The 22,659-nt window shown below is 37.4% G+C and overlaps 1 pseudogene; it reads left to right on the forward strand.

Annotated features, from left to right (window-relative positions):
• The first annotated feature begins 10,569 nt into the window (after positions 1–10,569).
• Positions 10,570–13,030, forward strand: LOC129085126 (villin-1-like; annotated as a pseudogene).
• Positions 13,031–22,659: the final 9,629 nt, after the last annotated feature.

Raw genomic sequence — 22,659 nt, forward strand, 5'->3', positions numbered from 1 at the left:
AATTAATATTCAACAAAGGTGGCAGAAGCATAATATGGAGTAAAAATAACCTCTTCAACAAATCGTATTGGGAGATCTGGACAGCTACACGCAAAATAATGAAAATTAACCACCAACTTACACCATACATGAAAATAAACTCACAATGGATAAAAGACTTAAATATAACTTGCAACACCATAGAAGTCCTAGAGGAGAACATAGGCGGGAAAATCTCAGATATTCCATGCAGGAATATTTTCACCAATATATCCCGTAGAGCAAGAGATATAAAGGCAACAATAAACAAGTGGGACTTCATCAAAATAAGAAGCTTCTGCATGGCTGAAGAAAACATCAGCAAAATGAAAAGGGAACCAACCACACAGGAAAATATATTTGCCAATGAAACCTCAGACAAGGGTTTCATCTCCAAAATATATAAAGAACTCACATGACCCCATTCAGGAAGACAAGCAATCCAATTTGAAAATGGGCAAAGGACCTGAACACACACTTCTCCAAGGAGGACATACACAAGGCCCAGAGATATGTGAAAGGATGTTCAGCATCACTATCCATCAGAGAAATGCAAATTAAAACCACAATGAGATACCACTTCAAGCCAGTCAGAATGGCCATCATAAACAAATCAACAAACAACAAGTGCTGACAAGGTTGTAGAGAAAAGGAAACCCTAGTATACTGTTGGTGGGAATGCAGACTGGTGGAGCCACTGTGGAAAACAGTTTGGAATTCCCTCAAAAAGCTAAAAATGGATCTGCCTTTTGACCCAGTGATTCCACAGCTGTGATTACACCCTAAGAATCCCAAAACACCAGTTTAGAAGAAACCTCTGCACCCCAACGTTCATAGCAGCACAGTTTACGATAGCCAAGTGCTAGAACCTAAGTGCCCATCAGTAAATGAATGGAAAAACTATGGTACATTTACACAATGGAATACTACGCAGCAGAAAGAAAGAGCTACTACCCTTTGCGAGAGCATGGATGGAACTGGAGCACTATGCTAAACAAAATAAGCCAGGGGGCAAAAGACAAATACCATATGACCTCACCTAACAGTGGAACCTATTCAACAAAACAAACAAGCGAGGAAAATATAACCAGCAACACTGAAAGAAAAAACAAACTGACAGTAACGAGAAGGGAGGAAGGTTGTGGAGTCAGGGGAAAAAGAAGGGAAAGGATCAAGTCAAGGAACATGTATAAAGGACCCACGGACAAAGCCAAAGTGGGGAAGGATTGAGGGTGGGAGGTGGGGATAGGTTGGGCAGGGGAAAGTGGTGGTGGAAAAATGGAGACAAATGTATTCAAACAACAATCAAAAATACATAATAAATAATAAAAATATTCACAATGATCATCTTAAATGCAATGAGATTCACCCTTACTGAAAATGTAAATTGGAACCTTAATTACTCCTTTTAAATAGATTTTATTTCTGTCTATGGAAAGTCTCTGCCCACTGGAAAAAGAGACAGTAAGAAGTGACTGATGCTCTGATTTAATTATGTTCATTTGCCTCCAGGATTTTTTCTAGCATTTTAAAATGAGCTAATAGTGCAAACCAATTAGCTAACAAAATGAGATTACACTCAAAAACTGCAAAGTCAAACACAATTCCTGGTAAATACAAATATTAATAATTAGGTTTTAAATTAGAATGAATTTTAAACCAAAGGAGGTATGGAGATAAACATACCAAACACAGGTCAACATCATAACAAGTCACTATTTTAGCAGAAAATATCTAAGTGTGCAAGTAAGCTCCATAAAGTTTTATTATCTTCCCCTCAATCTTATACCATTTTTTAAAAATCTTTGTTTCCACTTTTTTAAATACAAACATCAAATATCAAAGTTTTCAAACTGAGACACCATGGGTTTGCATAATCTTTGCAAGCAACCATCAAACCCACTCCACATCTTTACTACCAAACATAAAAAAGAGGAGACAAAAAAAAATAATGAAGTCAAGTATCTGAAAGTATTTTCTTAACATAGAAACATCTTGAATTTTCTCTGGCAAAACTTGGGGCTCATTGCCCTGTTTCAGGAAATAATTATTATAACTTTGCCTCGAGGATACATTCAAGACCTAAAATTTTTTAAAAATAGAAAGACTGCCTTATTAGCAACATAAAATAAATCAGAAAATTAATTAGCAAGGTGATTATGAGTAGTATTGATTTGGAGAGAATTATGCACATAAACCAGTAATGGAGCCCTGTTGTATCAAGTGCAATCACTAAGAAATTCAGGGAGATAAAATATTGCTACTAAAGAAGAAGCCTAATAATACAGCAATAGGAAAGCCAAATTAGCTGATTGTCCACGGTGATATAATTGACAGGTGTAAAAACATATAGGATCAATAGGACACTGGGAAGGAAAATCCACACAATGTAAAACTGCATGCCCATAAGAAAATAATGAAGGAGCTCTTTATGACTGATATAGAAAGATCTCTAAATAACATTAAAAGAAAAAATTAGGATACAATATGATGTGTAAAATATATAATCATTTTTGTTTAAAAAAAAACCTAGAAGAGGGGCAAAACCATGAATGCATTTGGATTATATTTATATAAATTATCTCTGGAAAGATAAAATTGGATACTAGGAAGGAGAAATGGATGGCTAAGGGAAAGGGTAAGACAGAGTTTTTTAGTGTATATTTGTTTTTTCATTTTAATTAGCGTGTACTTCGACCCAGGAACTACCTAGCTAGAAATTTTCCCTATAGATATAGACATATTCAAAACACAAATTCAAAACAATATCTACTATAGTAATGCTATTAATAGAAAGAACTTGAAAAAAACTAAAATTGTATCAATAATTGATTTACCTATGGAAATTGTGGTAGATCACCAATCTACTCAATATAATTAATGAGGGGAGGAGAATAGCTGTAAACTCCAAATAAAACTACCCCTCTGCCATCCCAGATGCCTTGCTCCTTATTTCCTACCTTCAGGCAAACCGTGGGGGGACTATTTGGTAGTATAACCAGATGGTCATTTGGATTTAGAAAGAAAGAAATCCAAGAGAAATACTATACCTGCCTGTCAAGAACTGCAAAGGATCTGACATTTAACCTTGCTTTCAAACTAACAAGCTAGTCTGCCACAATTTCAAGGATGCTTACAAGACACAAAACTCCAGTATAGTACTTAATTATTCACAGCAATACCAGTAGCCAGAGTTTCAGCATTTTCTAATGCTGATTCTTGTGCTCCAACTGCAATGGATGACACAGGAGGGCCAGGTGATACCTGCACACATGGTGGGTCATATTACAGAAGAGGAATTTAGAGCTTAGAGAAACCAAATCTCTTAAAATGGGCAGTCAGCATGCCTGTCCTCTCCTCCAGAGGGAGGATCTTTTCCAAGACTGTAAACAAGTCTGACCTTTCCTCTTGAAGGAGACCATATCTCTGTCTTACAAGACTATTCCTCATACTAATATCCTTGAAAAGATAGTCCAGAACAAAGGTAACCTTTGTGTCTCTGTTTACAAAATGCACAGAAATACAAGAGACCCGGGGAGAATTGTCTCCCAACAATATCCACTTCTCTTTTCTGCACCATCTTGGCTTCTAGTGAAATTTTCGGTGATCCCATTACCACATCCACCACTTGAATTAATCTGACAGAGGGTAGGACCTAATCCACTCAACTTTTCTGGTTCGGAAATAAGTAGTCCTAATTAAGATAATCAACAAGACTCCAACCCCCAGCTTTAAGGTTCCCAGTTTAGTTCAAATAATTGAATCTAGTTTTTGTTTTTGGAAGGACTGTTCAAGGGAAACCAAAGTCCTGCCTATCCTGTTTATCTGGGCCACCAACAAGGATGGCCTTTTCTTTTTTTTTTTTAACTTTAAAGCTTTTATTTCTTTATTAGAGACGGAGAGGAAGGGAGAAAGGGAGAGAAACATCAATATGCGAGAGAAACATCAACTGGCTGGCTATCTCTCATATACCCCCAATGAGGGACCTGGCCTCCAGCCCAGGCACATGCCCTGACCAGGAATGGAACTGGCGACCTTTTGGTTTGCAGTACAATGCCCAACCCATTGACCCACACCAGCCAGGGCAGGATGACCAATTTTTGAACCTCTCATGAAAATCACCTGTGAATATTTCTGGACATCTGCCCCCACCCCATTGCCACACCTGTTGCTCAGTCATTTCATGGGATCAGCAAATGAGATCTGATTGGGTTGATAAAGTGCTTGGATTTTACTGGTTCTATAAAAACACATGGGGAGAAAGAATAGTAAGTTGGACAGAATCTGAAGCTAGGATGTCTGGGTGGACCATAACTCTGCCACATTTCTGTTAACTTACCATTTATCTGACCAGGACAATATCTTTAAGTATTGGGACACTGTTAAGCACACAGTACCATGTACGAATTTCTAAAATGTATAAAGACTGAAAGCTCAAATTGTATCGTTGCCAACAAATTCTGTCAGTTCTGCTTCTTGAAGAAAGAGTCTCACTTTGTTTGTTTTGGAGAAAATGTCTGCCAAAAACCAAATCTGAATAACAGTTTTCTGCCAAACACTTTCAAGCACAAGTGTTCCCTAGAAAAGCAGTTAGTTCATCTCGCAAATCAAACCATCACACAAGGGCTTGCTCTTGAGACCGGCTTCACGCTGCTGTATACAGCAGACAGGCTGTATGAAGACCTCCTATTTTGTCACCCAGAATATTAAAAAGGTCTGTACTCAGGATGAGCTTTAGTCAATTAATAATTTATAAACAAAATGCTAATACATAAAAAATAATTTTCTAATTATTCTCTTCCACAGACATTGCCTTGCTCCCAAAGTTTATTTTAACAATGACCTATTTTCTCCAAGAAATTTTTATTAAATTATGAATCAGAAAGCAGAGAGATTTCCTTTTAAATTTAAAAGATCATTTGCTGTGTTTTTACCTTATCCTCAAAACTTCATGTGTGTCTGATCTTTAGTGGTAGCCAAATATCACCAAATAGCTTAACATTTTTAATATCTATTTTCCACTCTATGTAATATTAACTTTGGGGCATTTAAGTTGCTTCATCATGCTTTTTGATGGTTAATCTATCCAAAGAATTATTTACCAAAAAAAACTGTGTTATATATTCACTGGAAAGGTCTGTAACCTGACAATGGCTGAAATATAGTATTTTATATTATATATAGCTTTTTAGTGATTTGTTAAATACACAATTCATCACATTACAAAACCCAAGAAAATAATTAAAGAACTGTAAACAGAAAATATAAACTGAGTACTTACAAAATTTTACCTTTCATTATTTAACAAAAATAGGCTATAAATAGAAATTGCCCACAATTCTCCCCTCCCCACTAACCTCCAACTACATTGGCTTTTTTGTCATTCTTCAAAAGTGCAAAGTTTGTTCTGGCCCAAAATATTTTGTCCTTGTTATTTCCTTTTGTACTAATTCTATATTTTGTGTAACAAAATACCCCAAAATTTCATGTCTTAAAACAATGAGCATTTATTATTCCACAGTTTCTCTGGGTCTGAATTTCAGGAGTGACTTAGCTGGATGCTCTAGCTCAAGGTCTCTCATGAGTTTGCAATAAGGTGTCAGCTCAGTTTTCTCTATCTGAAACGTGACTGAGGACTAGAAGGTTGGTTCACTTACATGACAGCTTCTTCATGTGGCTGACAACTGGCTGTTGGCAGGAGACCTTAGTTCTTCACCATGTAGCTCCCTCCATAATGTTACTTGAGCATCCTCATGACATGGCGACTGGCTTTCTCCAAAAAATGTTCCAAGAGGTTAAGGTGGAGATGGCAATGACTTTTATGTTCTAACCTCAGAATTTGCCCTCCATTTCCACTCTACTCTACTGGTCACATAACCCAGTCCTGGTCCTGATATGATATGAGATGAGACTACACAAGGACATAAATACTGGAAGGCAAGGGTCACTGGGGGTTATCTTGGAGACTAGATACCATACTCCTCTCAGATCTTCTTATTTTCCTTGAATACATATTCAAGACTCTACTGAAATGTGAATCCCCCCAAAATTTTTCTACCTGTCTAAATAGGTTCCCTTTGCCCTATGGACTTCTAGTCCCTTACTGCAAATTACGACAACTGTACATTGCTTTAATAGCACTTACCAATGCCTAAAATTACATTATTTATTTACTTAAATGTTTAATTTATCATCTATTCTCCAAGTTTCATGATGGGAGAAATCTTCGTCTTGTTCACAATGCAGGCCAATCACCCAGCACAGTTCCTGGCACACCCTAGGCACTCATTCCATATTTTTTGAATGAATTAATGTTTTTTGAAGCAGTGGTAATGGATTTACACTCAGCTCTCCCTTCTCAGTCACACAGTTTTGCAACTCCATACAGAGAGAAATATTAATCCAAAGGATAACAAATCACAAGACTACAGCTCTATAATATTAATTTTAAGTGAAATACAGTGTTTGTTAGTAATTGAGGTTTCATTGTTCAATATGAATGATTTCTATGTTTCTAAGGGAAATTTCTAGGATTTATAAAATATTTTACTACATATATAATCAAAAAGTGAATGATTTAAAATATTTAAACATAATAAGAAACAGTGAGCTATCCAGAGAGAGTATTTGGAAATAAATGTAGATAAATGGAGATGTTAATTTTGGAAGGAGCTTAATCTCATTAAATACCATCACTTAAGTATTTAATACTTCTGGTCCTTGTAACTTTCTATTATCTCAATACTTGATGTACATATATATCATCTATCACTTTGTCACTGAACTAAGAAAGAAGCATGCCTGTTTCAATGGATGAAGGATAGCTCTCTCTACTGGCCCTGCTTTCCTACCCACAGCTCTCCAGGAGGTAAAATTGCAACTTGCCCCTCACTGCTGGAATTGAAGTTAAAACTAATACTTAAGTTTCACCTAAGATAACTGTAGTTTATATTCTGCACAAAAAAGAATGATTAGAAATGTTCTGTCAAATACCTATTTCTGCAAAGTCATTTGCACCTATGCAATTAGATTATCATGGAGGTAATCTGCTCAGACTAATAGCTCTCATTGCAAATGTAATTATTCCAGCTTTAATCCATCTTAATTGAATAGCAGAGCAGAAATGGTAGGTTATTCAGTAAATGAACCTCTGACTCTAAGATCAAAGTAAGCAAAAGGATATTCATTCTAAAGAGGATTGCTAAATTAAGTTTTTGGCACAGGGTAATACAATTATAAAAATGGGTGTAATATTAGGCTTTATTTAATTGTATTCTCCCAGCCTAAGTGAAGTTTCCTCCACAATACCTAGCCTCTATTTGAACTATAACTGTGAAGGCAGCCTCCTCAATAGAAAATAAAGGTTCAAATGGGCTTTTTATGTTGAACCAAAGTCACTCTCTGTGAAGCTTCCACATTCGGAATCTAGCTCTATTCCATGATATATCACAAAATACGGCTTTCTAGCACTTGTCTTTTAAATTTGTGGTTCTCACATTTGGGTGCCCACTGAGTCATCTAGAGGGCAGGCGATTCTAATGTGCAGGCAGGGTTGAGAGCCACTGTGTTTGAAAAGAGCTTTCTTTTTCCCAACTCTATTCCCTTTCTCTTGCCCAAACTAATTCTTCCCTTTCCCTCCTATTATTCTCCATATGACATCATTTTCAGATCCCTTCATCATCTTAATTTCCTGAATATGCTCTACTTAATTGAAGTCAATCTTTAATGCATAATCTTGCATTCTCCAGTGGTCTGATGAATATAGAATAAAGTTGTCATTGTGGTTTCTTATTTTTCACAGGTTGAATTGCATTAGTGAGAATAACTGCATGCCACTGATACCCATAGTGAGCCTACAGTCACCAAAACTCTTCCTTCGTTTTCATGTAAACTGACATTAAACCATAAACCCCAATCTTAAATATTCAAAGATGATTTTGTGAATTTCCCGATAAACTTGTATCCCAAATAAATTTCATCTTGTTAGTTTACTTTCATTTGCTCTGTTTTATTTTAAAATGAGCCATCATTCAATTATTCAACTCACTAGCCCAGGCTAGGCCAAGATTCAGGTGAGACAAGTAAGACACTCTCTTCAACGACAAAATTTAAGGGACACCAGAACTCTCAGAAATCAAAACAAATTTTCTTTCAGGTTTATTGAGGTACAATTGACAATAAAATGTTAATATATTTAAAGTGTACAACATGATGATTTTGCATATGTAGGCATTGTGAAGGGATTCCTACTACTGACTTAGTTAACATATCCATCACCTCCTATTTTCACCTTTTGATTCTGGGGTTTTGTTTTGTTTTGTTTGAGAACACTTATGTCTAGTCTCAGCAAATTTTATGTATACAAACAGTATTATCAACTATAGTCACCCTGTTATATATTAGATCCTCAGACCTTACTCATAACTAAAAGTTTATACCCTTTTGCCAGCCTCTTCCTGTTTCCTTGAACCCCTAGTTGTTGGCAACCAGCATTCTGTTTTCTCTTTCTGTGAGTTCAAATTTTTTTTCCACATATAAGTGATATCCTGCAGTATTTGTCTTTCTCTGTCTGATTTATTTTACTCTGTATAATGCCCTCAAGTTCTACCCATGTTGTCAGGCATGACACAATTTGTTATGGCTGAATTACACACACACACACACACACACACACACACACACACACACGTATCACATTTTCTTTATCCATTCATCCATTACAGACACTTAGATGGTTTTCATGCCTTGACTATTATGAATAATACTTCAGTGAACATGGAAGTATAGATATGTCTTCAAGATAGCAAGTGATAGTTTATGCAATATTTTTAAAATTCAAAATCTGTGCAAGAAATTGATCTATAAAATATCAAAATTTTAAATAAAGATTATTCTTGTTCGTTTGTTTGTTTGTCTTATGACCCCACAGTACTCTGCAATGGGAACAGTCATTGTCAAGCAGCCTGCGGCTCCCAGGCCAGGGCAGCCACTGCATGCCCCCCGCCCACCTCATCCCTAACCAGTGGGTTTATGAGAGCTGATGATGACATGCAAATAGACTGCCCAGATTGGAGCTTTGTATATATACTTATGCTTTGTGATTGTAGATTTTTTATTATTTTTTAATGGGGTTCACTATATTGGAGGACATTTTGACAAGTGTGTATAGAGCACACATTTTTCTTTTAATCTCAGGTTTCAGTAAATACCCCACAGCACTGCAATAAGCATTTGCCCCCATTCCCAGATATATGTTATCTGTAAATTTGATTAACCTGCTTTTTGTATCTTTGTCTAAGGCACTGATAACTATGCTGACCAGGAGAAATTCAAGAATAAACGTTAATTCTCTGATTGAGAGAGGTTGCTGTAGCTTAAAAAATGTTCAAGCAACAAAAAATTCACTTACCTGCAGTCACTTGTTTCACATCTCTTCATCTTCATATTTCTGCACCTAACAGACATTCATTACTTACTAAACTGAATTATACTCTCACTAATTTTAATATTTGATAAATTAGAATACCTCATTTTACATGCCAGCAAAATAGCAGAAAACTTAGGAGTATTTTATTTAAAATGTGCTGTAATTTTTATTTTTATACTTCCCATCTACAAGGAAACAATCACTAATTCTTTGATCTACGTAGCACAGTTACCTTTACAAATGATTTTTTCCTTCAGATAGCCATACAGAACAAATGGATGAAAGTTATAGAAAATCACATTTTTATAAAGTACAAAAAAGAATTTTCTAACAACTGGAGATGTACAGGCCTAAAGGCGAGCCAGTGACCAGTGATTTCCTTGTCACTAGAAGTGTTTAAGCAAAAGATGTACACCCCTTACTGTGAATGTGATAGCAGAGATTCAAAAGTATAAGAGGAGCTTTGGTTCAATTACTCTGAAGATCCTTTCCAACTCTAGAGCTCTATGATAAGACCACCTTAGAATTATAAGGTCCCATATGAGCATAAATTAGTGGTCCTTTCAGCTTAGTATTGTATGTGAGTATAGATCAAAAAGACATTTGGGGAAAAAATGTAATTATTTTCATGGTTTCAAACCAAAGGACTAAAGAGACATTCTGAGTAGCCCCAATCTCCTTCTAAAGAATCTATCATTCATCATATTGTCTATGCCCTATAGGCCCTATTCTATTTTCTGTCTGTATTGCCATTCTGAACGGTGCATTCTGTGGATTAACTTCTTACTTGTAAAGTAAAACATTATGTTATTCTACTTGTTCTAAAATTGCCTCTTTCATACCTCTGAAGGAAAATTAAAAGTCATTTCTATTATCCCCATACCCTTGAACAAACTGAGTCTAAAGATACTAATGAAATCTTAATATATCTTGCAAGAATACCTTTACAGTAGCCCAAAGAAAATAAAATTTTTTCCATTAGACATATATGCAAGACCTGTCCAGAAGGTACCCAGCCATGTAATATGAAGAATAGAGACTACAACTCCCTCAGATCTCCCAGGTGGCAATTTTAATCTCAGGCTTCAATAAGTGCCCCACAGCACTGCAATAACCCTGGTGCCATGAACAAACTGAGTGCCCAAGTCAAAGGCTCCCTCAACATGACCATGCCTGGGGTGCAAATATGGAAGATGGAGGCCATGCAGATGGTGCCTTTTCCTCTCAGCACCTCTCAGGCTGTTTCTTCAATGGTGACTGCTACATAGTCCTGGTTATCCACAAGCGGGGAAGCAGCCTGTCCTATTGACATCCACTACTGGATTGGCCAGACCTCCTCCCAGGATGAACAAGGGGCAGCTGCCATCTATACCATGCAGATGGACAACCTCCTAAAGGGCCAAGCTGTCCAGCCTCATGGTGTCCAAGGCAACAAGAGCGAGGCTTTCCAAGACTACTTCAAGAAGGGCCATGTGATCCAGAAAGGGAGCGTGGCTTCTGTCATGAAGCACACGGAGACCAACTCCAGAGAGGTCCATTGGCAGCAGCATGTGAAAGGCAAGAACATGATAGCTGGAAAGGTGAGATGTCCTGGAAGAGTTTCAACTGTGGTGATGTTTTCTTCCTGGACCTTGGGAAGTTTATCAGCCAGCGGAACGGGCAGGAGAGTAACCATATGGAGAGACTCAGGGGCATGATCCTGGCTAAGGAGATCGGAGACCAGGAGCAGGGTGGATGAACCTACATAGCCAGGGAAAATGAGGAGTCTCTGCAGCTGATGGTGGTCATGAACCAAGTGCTGGGCAAGAGAAGGGAGTTGAAGGCAGTTGTACATGACACAGTGGTGGAGCCTGCACTCAAGGCCGCCCTCAAGCTGCACCATGTGTTGGACACAGAGGGAAGGCTCCTGGTCAGAGAAGTTGCCATGCAACCACTCAAGAACTTCTCAGCCAAGAGGACTGTAACATCCTGGAACAGGGGACCTGAAGATCTGCATGTCGAAGGGAAAGAATGCCAGTGCCCAGGGGAAGAAGGGAACCATGAGACAGGCCCTGAACTTCATAAAAGCCAAGCAGCACTCCCAAGCAGGCAAGCAGAGGTGCAAAATGATGGGGCGGAACCCACCATCTTCCAGCAGCTCTTCCAGAAGTGGACAGGACCCAGCCAGACCTCAGGCCTGGGCAAAACCCACATTGTGGGCTCCATGGCCAAGATGGAGCAGGTGAAGTTTGATGCCATGTCCATGTATGTCCAGCCTCAGATGGCTGCCCAGCAGAAGATGGTAGACAATGGAAGTGGGCAGTTGCAGGTGTGGTGCATGGAGAACATAGAGCTGGTACTTGTGGAGTCCAAGTGGCTGGGCCACTTCTATAGGGGTGTCTGCTACCTGCTGCTCTACCTACCTCATCAGGGAGAATCCCCACTACCTGCTCTACAACTAGCAGAACAAACAGGCCAACCAGGATGAACTCACAGCCTTGGCCTATCAGGCCATCATACTGGATCAGAAGTACAAGAATGCACCAGTCCAGATCTGAGTCCCGATGGGCAAGGAGTAACCTCATCTCATGTCCATCTTCAAGGGACACATGGTGGTCTACCAGGGAGGCATCTTCCAGGCTAAAAGCCTGGAGCCTGTACCCTCCACACGGCTGTTCCAGGTGCAAGAAACAAGTCTAATAATACCAAGGTTTTTGAGGTCCCACCTTGGACTGCCTCCCTCAACTCGATGTCTTCACCCACAAGTAGTCCCCATCCTGCTTTTTACCTGTGGTCTGTAGTAGACGTCTGTAGCAGAGATGAGTGGGAGGTGGTCAAGATGGCCACTGACACCATCTCCTGGATGGAGGGGCAAGTGGGGGTGGAAGGGCAGGAGTCAGCCAACTTCTGGATGTCCCTAAGCAGGAAGGCACCCTATGCTAACACCAAGAGGCTGCAGCAGGAAAATGTGGTCATCACCCCCAGGCTATTTGGATGTTCCAACCAAAGTGGGTGATTCCTGACCATAGAAATCCCCAGCTTCAATCAGGATGACTTGGAAGAGGATGATGTGTTTCTGCTCAATGTCTGCCACCAGGTCTTCTTCTGGATCAGAAAGCATGCCAATGAGACTGAGAAGAAAGCCACTGCCACCACAGGGGAGGGATACCCCAAGACCCGCCTCAGTGGCTGGGACCCTGAGACCCCATCATTGTGGGGAAGCAAGGACATGAGCCCCTCACCTTCATGGGCTGGTTCCTGGCATGGGATCCCTTCAAGTGGAGTAACAACAAATCCTACGAGCACCTGAAGGGGGAGCTTGGCAACTCTGCGGACTAGAACCAGATCACTGCTGAGATCACAAGCCCTAAACAGGAAGTTAATACTAACAACAACCTCAACTCTGGGTCTCAACCCATCTATCCCCTGGAGTAGCTAGTGAACAAACCTGTGGAGGAGCCCCCTAAGGGTGTGGACCCCAGCAGGTAGGAGGAGCACATATCCCTTGAGGATTTCACCAAGGCCTTTGGGATGACTCTAGCTGCCTTCTCTGTCTTGCCTCTATGAAAACAACAAAACCTCAAGAAAGCAAAGGGACAACTTTGAGAAGAGTGACTGTGGTTGCCAAGCAATTTCATTCTGTTATTAATCCTTTACTAATTGAAATGTTACACTTGTACCTGTGAGTAGCAGTCTGTGGCAACACTTTTGTTTACTAATGTATTCCTCCAGAAAGATGATGCCTCCATAAAGAGCATGTGGTCCCCCCCACACACAAAAAAAGAGATATTTATTGAAGAAGATACAAGATACAAGAAACATTGTACATAAGGCAACGATGTCTCAGTCCCCTTCAAAGTAGGCACCTTGGAACCTCACACAGTTCTCCCATTCTCCATCAGCTACCCCCTCATATTTTCCTGAATCTCATTGACAGTCTGAAATCTCTTCCCTTTCAGAGGTGATTTTAGTTTTGGGGAAAGCCAGGAGTCACAAGGGCACCAAATCTGGATTGTAAGGGGGCTGAATCACTTGGGTGATTTGATGTTTCACAAAAAAACTCTGCACAAGACATGATACATGAGTAGGTGCCTTGTTGCGATGAAGCTGCCAGTCACCACTTGCCCTTCGCTGCGGCCTTCTGAATCATCTGAATAGTTTCCGTGGTGAAATGTTCAAGCTTAAAGCAAAATTTGATGCAGATTTGTTGCTCTACTGGCTAAGTCATTTTGAATGTGAGAGCCACACAGTACACATGCTCATTCAATGGCATCTACTACCCCCACTGTCTAGTATAGTGAAGTTGTCATTGTTCACACATGTGCATTCCAGTCCACTCTCCTTGGCTGCCAGTTCACATCAATGTTGTACAAACCATTCTTGTTATATTAACAATGGCTGAACTTTTTCCAGACAGACCTCATATATTTGGCTTCTGCACAAGAGTGGTTCCCAACCTGGCTATTCATTAGAATCACCTAGAAATTCTTTAAAATGCTAATATCCAGGCCCCATCTCAGGCCAATTAAATTAGAATCTCCTAAAAAAAAAGGAGCCATAATAAGAGTATTTTGTTAAAGATTTCCAGTTGTTTTAATGTGTATGCAGAGTTGAGGACCACTGTCTGTATGTTGCACTCTCTTTTTGGCACAGGTGGAACTAAAAAAACAAAAACAGTCAGAGGTTCTCTGCATGTGGCTGACTCCACACCACTAACCGAGACACAGGCAATCAGAATATTTTAAGTGCCCAAAGAAGACAGAGTGACAATTGCTGGCTTCCAAAAGGCATTTTCTCCCTTCATTGGAAAAATGAAAGATAAAGAAATATTACTTTTTTAAAAACTAGATTGAAAAATTATCCTAATTTAAAATTTGGGGTTCTTTTGGGTTTTTTTTACTGTAAAACACAGTTGATAAATGAGTGCATCATAATTTGGGGCGCTCCTAGTGTGTCACAGCGCACTGCCGGATTGCTGGTAGGTTGTACCATAAGTATTAACAATAATGTTTTTTATATCTTGGATGATTTTAATTTGAAGAACTCAGTTATTGTTCAATCATTCATATCATTTATTTTAAAATAAGCATTTGGTCTAGTCTGTGGAAAAAAATAATCTAAAAGTTGGACAATAGGGGATTGGTTCAACAGATCATGGATTTAAAAAATAGAGAGATATGAAAGTAGACTAATTCTGTTGTGTGAAAAAAATCAGGTTTAAAAGTAACATGAAGACTATAATCCCATTTTTATAAATACATGTAGTTACAGACTAAATATATTATCTTTCACATATATTATCTTTCATATATATGGAATATATATGTTTAATATATATTATATAATTTTTCTACTTGTGTGTTATTTATCTCTGGGCTTAGAACTACTAGTGTTTTTAAATTTCTATTTCAATTTTTTATTTTATTTTTTTCTATTTTTTGCCCAATCAACACTGATAAAGAAATAAAGGATTTAATAACTTCACATGACTTGTAATAACACCAGTTGTGGTTGAGATACAGAAACCTGTTACAATAGATCACTTTCAAAGAAACAGCATAGCAAAGATGTTTTAAACCAATATCCAAGTTTCTCCCCTTCGTTAACTGCTTTTTCTTCCTCTTTCTTATTTTTTTTAAGGATGAGAGTATATGCCATTTTTTAGACAAAGCAAACAGTTTGTTGGATTTTAAGAAATGAGAGTGACAACATAGAAATGCCTAGACTGTACTTAAACACACTCTGTAATTCTACATATCATATCTCAAGTCATCACTAAGATAATCAAGGAAAGGGATTTGGGGGGAGAGGATAGAAAAATACCAAGTTCATAATCAAACTCAACCTCTCCATATTTTTGGTTATTCTTTAAAACCAGCCCAAATTTAATCTACTACAAAAGCCTTCCAAGCAAGCAGTCCAACCATCTCATCCTTCTTTAAATTCTAACAGACTTTTGTCTGTACAACACCTTTAGATCAATTCAATATCAAGTTATACTGCTATTTCACTTTTCATTTGTGTAAAACTGCCTTTTCCAATGAAAATATAGGCAATCTAAGGACAGGACTGTGTGCTACATGAGCCCAACGCAACTATTCAGTACCTACCTTTCACATTCATGAGGGGATGGAAGCTTCCCAATGGAGCTTGTTCATTTGCACTCACATGGTGAGAGGTCCAAGTTTCTGCTGAGCTATTGATCCCTTGGAACCTGCAACTAGAGCTGTATGTTCTTTCAATTATCTATCACAGAAGATTACGCTCTAGAATGTTTGAGGATTCTGGTTTGTATAATCCATTGTTGTTTATTATAACTCTCTTTATCTGATTATGTGCACATTGCTTAATTAAGCAAAATATGTTTTATCTATGTAGTCTGTAGTACAGTCAAAACTTTTTTTCAAGGAGAATTTAGAGCAGGTCTTCCCAAAGGTTGCTTAGGGGAACATGAGACTATTTACATACTTGGTTTAAGAAAAAATTCATTGTGTAATAAAAATAGAAAATGCTGCATACTTTATCAACTCTTGGAAATCCACCCTTTGGATTCTTCCAGGGAGCCAACCTTCTTAATTTGATTTAACCCAACATTTCTCAAAGAGATCATTGATTGTATAACATTCAGTAACATCCTACAGAACATACTTTGGAAAAGGATGATTCTGAGATTCAGAATTCATTTCCTCTTTCTTAAAGATCATATCAAAATATCACAATTTATCACTGTTATCACCACAAAAATTTTCAGTTAATTATGAGAAATCTTAGCATCATAATCCTTTCTTGTGTCCAAACGTCTTAAAAATTTTTCATGCAGAGGATTGTCTTGCAATACCTAGAGAACAAAATAAACAATCCATATATTTTAAGGTTCCTACAAACAAGGAAGATCATTTAATTTATCAGCTAGCCTCCCCGGTGCACAGGAAAGCTGTCAACTTTCTTTTCACTAATATGTTCTCCCAAAGATTCTTTCTCTTTCTCTGGTTCAACTGCTAGATCACAATGGTAATACTCCAAAATATTTTATCTGGAAATGGCTCTATTAACACCGAAAGAAACTTTGGATTATGCACAGTGAAGTGTCTTGACAAAAAGGAATGATAAAAAAGAACATCCTGATAGAGAACAAAACCTCCTAGCTATGCTTAAAATATTAAAATCTGGTTTGCAGCAGTTTTTGTCCCTCTGTGAAAACAGAGAAAGATGGTGAAAACATAGAGCTGGAATTGGGTTCTGGGTGCCATAGTAACGGCATATTCAGTGATGACATTGTGTACCACCTGGTGCTCTCCTGACTAAATTGCAATATTATGTCTCAGTATTCACCAAGGTGGGACAAAGCCCAGGCATAAAACAGAACAATCACATTAAACAACAATTCACCTACAGGTTGAAGTAGGATGCATCAATCTTTTTTATTCTCCTAATAATATTCTTTGTGCTATCAGATGTTAACACCATAACAAGATTTATGAGCAGAGACAAAATTCAAAGTACTCTAAAAGTAAAACAGAGAACTATAAATTTATAAATCCCAGACCTGCATAGAAGACCCTACTGAAATCTAATTATTTCGGTTAGAAACTCTTGCCAAACTTTTAGTCTATTTAATCAACAGAGATGCTAAGGCAGAGGCTGAATAACCACTTTGGGGAAACACGGAGGAGGGCTGGCTAGATAATCTAGACTAGGTAATCTATCAGGACCTTCTCCACATTAAAATGCAATGCTTCTGTGATACAGTCACAATGCTTTACGGCATTAGAACGAAACAGCCTGTTTGAGTTGAGAAAACTCCCAGTTTTCCACCTAAGTAGGGAAAAAGCCTGTTCTCCTCTTCTGTGTCTCCTGTACTCACACACAACTACCACACTCACAACCCTTCTGATACTAGACATGTGGGAGATTTTCCCCCATCAAGCATTGTGCCAACACCAATTGTCCTACCGCTTAAAGTCATTTCTAGAAATAACATCAGATACCACAGACTAAGGGCTCAGTCCCACCAGGCTGCCCTCACACCACTTCACATGCCAATAGTAACTCCAGGTTGTCACCTGTGCTTCTGAGTGACTGGCTATAAATAAGAGGCAACTTGTTTTGGCCAATGGCATGTGAGTAGAAAGAAGTGTAGTATTTCCAAGCAGAAGTGTTAAGAGCCAACTCATTGGCCATGTTCTCTCCACATTGCTTCTATGATCCCAGGAGCACATGTCAAATGAGTCTCCATTATGCAGGGTTAAGTCACTCCTTTGGGCAGAGCCTCCTATAGACCCATGTTGAACATAAAATCCAAGAGAGAAATAAACTTCCGTGTTATGTGACTGAGATTTGGATTGCTTGTTACTACAGTATAATCTAACTTTTTCTATCTAGTAAGATAATAGCTTTTTAGAGCAATTACTTTGTACACAGCACATTGCATACATCACATTTAGTCCTCACCATAATTACATGATGAAGGTATCTTTACCTTCTTTTAACAGAGAAGAAAATTGTGTACCAGAGGTATTAAGTAACTTGCCCAAGATAGAACAACTGAAAAGTGGCAGAGCCACAAATCAAACCAGGTTCTGAATCCAGACTCTTTCTACCACCCACGTAGTCTGCTCTTGAGGGAGTTACATTCTAGTCAGATTAAATTTTTAAAAATATGAAAAGAGGAATTCTGAGATAATGCAAGTGTGTGATGTATATATGGATGATGTGAAAAAAATCTTTGCAGAAATATACATAGAAAAAGATCAAGCTAGACCAGATTTAATTAATAATAGTTATATAGATGAGTATTGAGTTAAACCTATAAGATTTAGCTAAATTTTGATGAATAGAAAGAATGGGGATAGCAATAGAGGCTAAAAGTACTGAACAAGCAAGCAAGGATAGGAAGGACACTTAAAAGACACCTGTCTGAGGATTCTTACAGAAAACTATGAGTGAAAAAGAAGTAGTCAGTGGGCCATGAATGGTCTTTTTAATGGGTTTTTTCCTATGCAACTAATTTTAAACTTTAGAGGTGAACCATTAAATTTTAATCAGGTCTAGAGGAACCCACTGGGAAATGGATTTAGGACAATTATAAACTTACTTGAAAATATTACAATCTAAATTTAGATCTAAAGCATGAGAGTTCATCATTTTGTCACACCTTGATTGTCAATATTCTTCAGTAAAGCACATGTCAAGGGATATGCTCATAGACCAACAAGATAAGAAAGCGTTACTATAAAGACAGCAAGATCCAATGACTATCCCCTCCGCAGGTGGGGTAGGCACCACCATCACAGCGCCCTCTCCATCAGCGCTAATCCTGAGCTTGGACATCTCACAATGTATGTGTAGTCTATTCACAGTAAATAGTAGGGAACTGAGTTATTTGAAATGGAAGAAAGATGAATTGGAATATTTGAAGAAAACATATTAGATGTATAAGTGTGATTTAATGGATAGTAGATGTTGAATAAATGAACTTCAAGTTACAAGAAACTCCATAGGCAGGGAAGCAGCACTGTAAGAACATGTTTAAATTGCAGCAAAGATTATGGAAAGTAAAAGTAGGGAAGAAAATAAGAAAGTATCAGGCATATATGTGTGTGTGAAAAAAAAATCAGCCAAATATCCAATCAATAAATCAATATGTTAGAATTAGAATCAGATTGTAGGTGGTTTTAAAAGCTGAAGAAGCTGTCCCACATGTTTGAGGAGGCACCAGAGGCTGAACAGAGTAATATAATTTAATTCATTAATTTTTATTTATTACACTTGCATAGTGATTTTTTAATGTTCCCCAAGTGCTGCATATTGGTGAAAGTACTGAGAAATCATTGATTTGGGGTCTTCTTTTTAATTTAATGAATCTTTTATTTAAACGATGCTAAAATGGTTTGAATGGAAACAGTTTTTATTATAAATGTACAGCAGCATTTTCTATTTTAAATTTAGAAAATGTAATTTTTAAAAAGGTGCCATTAAGAAGAATAAACAATAATAATAGCTACATAATAACACTCATTAAACCTAACAAAGGATATGTAAAATTGACACATGCACATGAATTATATCCTAATAAAGCTTCTGATTATTAAATTTATTGGGGTAACATTGGTTAATAATATCATGTAAATTTCAAGTGTACAACTTTATAGAACATCTGTGTACTCTATCATGTGTTCACCGCCTGAAGTCTAGTCTCCTTCTATTACTATGTATTTAATCCTATTTGCCCTCATTTTCCTCTCCCTACCCTCCTTCCTCTCTGGTAACCACCATTCTTCTGTCTACATCTATGAATCTGTTTTTAGTTTTTTTGTATATTTCTTTTGTTTGTTTATTTGTTCCTTTTTGTTTTACACTCTACATATGAATAGAATCGTATGGTTCTTGTCCTTTTCTGTCTTACTTTTTTCACTTAGCATAACACTCTCAGTATTCATCCATGTTGTCAAAAATGGCAATGCCTTTTTTACAGGTGAGTAATCTATCATTGTATGTATGTGCCATATCTTCTTTATCCAGTCTTTTGCAGAAGGACACTTGTGTTGTTTCTATTTCTTGGCTCTTGTAAATAATGCTGCAGTGAACAGAGGGGTGCATATATCTTTAAAAATAAGTGTTTTCAAATTTTTCAGATAGATACCCAGAAGAGGGATTGCTGGGTCATATGGTAGTTCTATTTTTAATTTTTTTAAGAACTTTGATACTGTTTTTAATAGTCGCTGTACCAATTTACATTCCTATCAGCAGTGTATGAAGGTTCCCTTCTCCCCACATCCTCTCATTCTAATAGGTATGAGGTCATTCTAATAAGTATGAGGTCATTTTCATAGTATGCTATGAGAATGTCATTTCTCATAGGAATGACATGGTATCTCATGGTTTTGATTTGTATTTCCCTTATAACTAGTGATGTTGAGCATCTTTTCATATATCTATTGGCTTTCTATATGTCTTTCTTGGAAAATTATCTATTCAGTTCCTTTGCCCATTTTTTAATCAGGTTATTTTGAGTTTTATGAGTTCCTTATATATTTTGGATATTAGCCTCTTATTGAAGGTATCATTTGCAAATATCTTCTACCCCAATAAAGCCTTTACCAAAAAAAGTAACACAGAAAATGCACAGATATTAACCAGTGTAACACAGAAAATACACAGATAGTAATCAGTGAAATAATTAGTGTGACATGTTGATGTATCCTTCAAAATGCTTTTAAATAAAATTAAATAAATAAATAAATAAATAAATTGAATGGAATGGAATTAGAATATGTATACTATTATGTAATCTGCTTTGTTTGGTTTGACATGATTTTAAGACTATTTTTCCAAATCATTGCGCATTAAAAAATCATATTAATGCTTAAGCAGTATTTCTTTATATAGATATACCATAATTTATCAAATCTATTGGTTGGCTATTATAGTGTCTTCAAGTTTTTGATGTTAAAAACAGTGCTATAAGAATGTCAGATTATTTCTATTGGATACAATTCCAGAAGAAAAATTATGTATCAAAAATATATACATGTTTCAATATACACAGTACTAAAAAAGTTAAAGCAATTTATATCCTGAAAATTCCCCTTTACCCACACTTCTATCTAAATTGAAAATTATTATTTTACATTTTTGCCAAGTGAAAATTGGTATATCATGGTTATCTTAAATTGCATTTTCTTTACTTCTAGGGCATTTCAACAATTTTACACATGTACTCTCAATATGAATTTTTAAACTATTTAGCCTCTACCAATTTTTATATTGATATGTTTGTTCAAATGTCTTTTGAAAGATTAATCTAGCTGGGATATGCTAAATAGATTTAGGCTTGTGGGTTGCCTGAATGCAACTGAGAAAGATAAGATTTCTTTGTACTGTGACAAAGCTGTTGCCTGTTTTATTTAGGCCCAGAGTAATGTTATGGCCAAAAATCAAGACAGCCAAAGTAATTTCAATTTTTAACCAAATGTGGTGGATAATTATGGTCCAAGTAGCTAAAAGTAATTTCAATTTTCAACTCATGTCCTTTATTTCTAGTTCTTGAACACTGTGAAAGAAAATGGATGTAGTGCCTAATTTGTTGAAAATTCTCTTTTTCTTCTCCCATCCTCGCTCTCATTTTATTGCCTTTCAAGGCTATTTTTCTCTTCAAAGCCATCTAAAAACTTCTCTTCTCCTAGGCTAGGCAATTTTGTTCTCCTATTTCCTCCTTCTCTCTCACTACTATTTATCATGTGTTGGAAAAATGTAATTAAAACAAAATCTCCTGCCAACTCAGATAACCTCTCCACAAAGGTAGAAGAAAAAAGTTTTAGTATCAAATAAGCATGAAACCAGAAGGTGACCACCGTCACAGGTGATTCACTAAGAACTGCAGACAGAAAGACATCTCGCCCTTTTATACAACCAGGCAGATACAAGGCATACAGGGCCTCAAGCTAACTGGTAACTAGTCCTCAAGTCAGAGGACTTGTGAGTGCCATTTGTCAAAAATGGTCCTTCCTGGATTTACTTGGTAATTGGGTGACCCTCTGCGTAAGATCATTGGTTTTATCCAGAGAAGAAACAGACCTCTCATATCTTCTGGCAGGATGTAGTTTCAGAGTGAGGCGCCCATGGAAGCTGCCTCCTTACCTCCCACAAAAACTGAGGCGGAGGGACACTCTTTTCCCTAACAATTACATTTCAAAGAGATGGCTCTCAGGTCCTTGAGAAAAACATTACTGTGTTGTAAAACAGGAAGAGACTTATTTAGGTTTTAAAAGAGCTTATATTCATTCCAACTTTGCTCTGAAAGAAAAGAAGTGGTGCTGGTAGGGAGGTGTTATTCCTTTTTGCATCAGGGAAAATAAAATACATAATTTTTTTCTCTTTTGTTTTGTACCTACGCTACATATGCAAATACATTTTACCTCACTCAGCCTGGCAACACAAAACCTTTCTATTGAAGGTCCCAAGACAAGGCTAGAGTCCTCAGTACTGAGGGGGCGGGGAGGGCATATGCTTTCCTGTCCCTGAGGAAATGTCCCAGAAGTGATTAAAACACGTTTACATTAACAATGTTCACAAGTTCCAATCCTGCCTCTGCAATTCATTTGCTGAGTGCTCTGGATACAAAGTAATTTAACTTTTGCAAATCTCAGTTTCCTCATCAAAAAACTGAGAGAATGGTTATTTATCTGGGTCCTTCCATCTACAAAATTCTGTTTTTCATGAGCAGCATGTACACA

This window comes from Pteronotus mesoamericanus, unplaced genomic scaffold (assembly GCF_021234165.1).
Source record: "Pteronotus mesoamericanus isolate MK-2021 breed Mesoamerican mustached bat unplaced genomic scaffold, CSHL_Meso_final scaffold_21, whole genome shotgun sequence".
NCBI lineage: Eukaryota > Metazoa > Chordata > Mammalia > Chiroptera > Mormoopidae > Pteronotus > Pteronotus mesoamericanus.